We start from the raw sequence: 3756 nt of genomic DNA, 5'->3' as shown, positions 1-3756 counted from the left end.
GGGCTTGACCACACCGCAGGGAAGTGGAATGGCTCCAACAGAGCCCAGAAAGAGGGGTCAGGTCCTGACAACCGCAGGCCTTGGCGCACACTCTTCTGCCCCACACTTATGGGTCCACAGAGGAGCTCCATGGAGCTGCTTTGGGAGCTGCAGGAAAAGAGCTGAGTCAGCACCAGGAGTCTCCGCAGGCAGGCACAGGCTGGGAAGCAGCTTTTCCTTCCGTAACGGAGCCGAGCGAATAACTCATCCTGGATAAATAATTCAGGGCGGATCGGCTGCGAGCTGCGAGCAATTATCCCCTATTTATTTGTCAGCCTGCATCTGCAGTTGAATTACGCAGACGAGTCCTTGCTGGGCTGAGGAAAAGCCCGGGGAAAGGAGGAGATACCTGGAACGCCCGGGAAAAATCCTTGTCAGGAGGAGTCCGTGGCTCGGGGAGACGCGGGGGTGTTGTGGGTATTTAGCATCTGTAGTGGAAGAAATGCCCAGAGCTGCAACGGGCCCTGCGGGTGGAGGTGATGCTGAAGTGAGCGGATGGATGCAGGAGAGGCACTGGGTCGATGGGAAGGGGTCCCTGCCCATGGCAGGGGCTTGGAACTGGATGAGCTTTAAGGTCCCTTCAACCCAAACCAGTCTGGGATTCACATCAAACATCTCTTCATCAGGGTCACGTCTCTCCAGTGCTTCCTTGGTCTCGCTGTCCATACAATGGCCACCAGCTCCTGAGATCACATCCTACCTCACCAGACCCGTGTGTGTCCAGGGCTCCATGTCCTCCATGTCTACCGCTGGCAAAGCAGAAGGCCCAGACACGTGTTCAACCCAGGCAGACAGCAGGAGGAGGCTCTCCTAACAGCAAGGTGATGGATAACCATTTCCAACACCTCCTAGCTCCGTCTTGTGTGCATCACACTCGCTTCACACTCACCAACCCTACCCAAACACCATCCACCTCTTCCTCTCCCTAACTACCAGTCCTCATCCTCCTCCTCTTGGCAAGGCTCCCTTCCCACCTCCAGAGGCTCCTGGCACCCATCAGCACCAGCCCATGAGCCAGAGCCCAGGCTCTGACCGTCTCCATGCAGACCCTACCTGCGGGGTTGCTTTGCTCCGGTGCTGGCCCTGCGGAGGATGCTGGATGCTGGGATGGTGAGGACAAAGCAGCGGCAGAGGCTGGGGCAGTGGGGACATGGCCGGGGGACAAGACCCAGAGTAACCACGGGAGCACTCACGTGGATGGGGCTGCAGCCAGGCACTGGAGGAGTCTGTGCTGCATCATGGAGCAGCCTGCGGCCGTGACCTGCCTTATCCCATCCCATCCCATCCCACGGGATCCGGCTCGCCAGGAATGCCCCACATCAGCGCTTCACCAGTGATAAATAAGGGAGGAATGCGCCTGCTCTGCCCCCCGAGCTGCCAGGGCTCTTTATCAGAGACGGTGCCTTCTTCCCTGCTCCTCCTCAGCCACCACCAGCACAGGGATGCCCAAAGCTGTTCCCTTGCTCCTGCCCCTGCATCGACCCAATGGGGCACAACCAAGCACCCCAAGACCCATGGATGGGGGAAGAAGGAGAAACAACAGAAAGAGCTTTTACACAACCCCCATCCTTGCTGATGTGCGGGGATAGGAAAGGGAGAGGGAAGAAAAGCAGCTGGGATTTAGGAGGACAACGTGGGGAGGGGAAGGAAAGAGGGAAGCAGACTCAGGCAGGTCTGAACCAGGCACTAGGATTTCCATGTGCCAATAAACCCTGAGCAGGAGGCGCTTGCAGGGCTCTGGGGCCCTCGTGCTGCCTCTGGAACAGAGCAGAAGAGCAGGGAACTCCCCCGGGCAGGAGCCTGTACCACTCACATCAAGCCCTCTGCATCCCACCGGTTCTGTTTGATTCCCTTCTAAAGGGGCTGTATTTCTATTTCAAACCAGCTTGTTTGTGTAATTGCCAACAAAAATGAAATGAAATAAAGAAGAAAGACACAACCCCAGCCTGCTACAATGAGTAATTATCCTGCTCCTGCCTCGTACCCTGTAAACAAATGTATTTGTAACCAATTTGCAAGCACTTTGCATAAGGGGCCCAGAACACTCATGCCTGTTTGATGCATTTTGACATTAATTTGATAATAGCAGCTTAACAAGGAATCCAGGCTCCCTAGCTATAAATATGCTGCTTTTCCACTTCCTTTTATCTGCACAGTGAAATAATGTTTTTCCCCCTGCTGCAATAACCACCATCCAAAGCCTTTCATGAATGCCCTTTATGTCCTTTAGCATTTCAAGGCTTTCTTTCTCTGTTTTTATTCCCTCTCCTCCTGGAGAAGGTAAAAAGAGGGGGTTTATTGGTTGTATTGTTAATTCCTGTTCATCAGGGGGAAGGAGAAGAGAGGACGGCGATGGTGCTCTGATAACGCAGCTTCCAAGAGACTTGTTGGTACAGAAATACTTCTCCATCCGTTTGTGCTTCATCTACAAGAGAAAGCTCATCCTTTCCCTCCTCTTCCCCACTCGCTGTGGCTCTCCCTCGCCATGCAAGCCTTCACCAGCACACCAGAAAGCAAGCTCAAGCATGGTGAAATGGGAATGGGACACTGGAGTCCACGCTGATGCCAATCAGGAAGCCACCATGGGCCCCAGGGTGGCTTTGGACCACTCCAGATCTGTGCTTGATGGGACAGTCCACACCACCATGAGAAGCATCGCGTGTCCCACAGGGACAGCACAAAAAGAGCTGGATCATGGGGACTGAAACAGGGTTATGGCTTGGTCATGCCCTGACACCACCGTTTCTCCTCTCATTCTGGTCCCTCTCAAGACTTTCCACCTAATCCCATGGCTGGAACCTTGCTGGTTCTCGCTCGCGCACACATCCTGCACCTTTGCCTTGCCTGTCAGCCCCAGGGAGAAGCTGCCTCTGGGGCCTGGGAGGTACCAAGCACACAATGAGCACCTTGGGAATTGTTGCCTACATCCTGCAGCCACAGATGAAGCCTTTGAGAGATGGAGCAATTCGGCCTCCTTCTCCTCCACCTTGGAGCCAGCGATGCACAATTGATCCAGTGGGTGAGAAGCTGCGCTCAGAGCACAGAACCAGGGGGTTTCTCCTCCTGCCACCCCAGGCCTTGAGACCTCCCAGACAAGGTCCCAGCAGCCACAGGAACAAGCTCTGCACCCTCAGCCCTTTCACCCCTCTGCTCCAGTTCCCTCTCCTGGAAACCAAGTTGCGTCCCCCTTTGCCAACAGATAAGAGGGCACAAGATCAGTGCTGAATGGGAATAGGGTTTGTTCCACACGGGCCCTTCCAGCTATTTCCCCCTCCAGTGTTCCCCTGGGATCGTTCATACCAGCACCCCATGGCCAGTCCCAGCGATAAGTAGGAGGCTTAGCAGAGTCCAACAGCACATTCTTTCCTCAGCCTCCTCCCTCCTTATCTCTCCCCTCCCGCCCCCAAAACCACAGTTAGATAAAAGTTATTGGAACAATAAAATCCGTAACTTAAACACGAGGGCAGGAGGGATGGAGGGAGGGTCTCTGCTCCGTGCCCTGGGGAGCAGCCTCACCAGAGCAGGAAAACAACAGAGGAGAGCCCATGCTTCCCTCTGGAACAAAACCTGGTGCAGGACCTTGGAGCATTGTATGGAGAGATCAGAGCACGCGTGCTCTCCTGCAGCCCCACACGAGTCCTGCATGGACATACCTACCTTTTGAGGGATCTCCTGCTGCTTCACCTACCTGGGATGAGCTGATTTAAGCTCATGGGT

The sequence above is a fragment of the Psittacula echo genome, assembly GCF_963264785.1.
Source record: "Psittacula echo genome assembly, chromosome: 5".
NCBI classification, from domain to species: Eukaryota; Metazoa; Chordata; class Aves; order Psittaciformes; family Psittacidae; genus Psittacula; species Psittacula echo.
Note: the sequence above shows the minus strand (reverse complement) of the source record.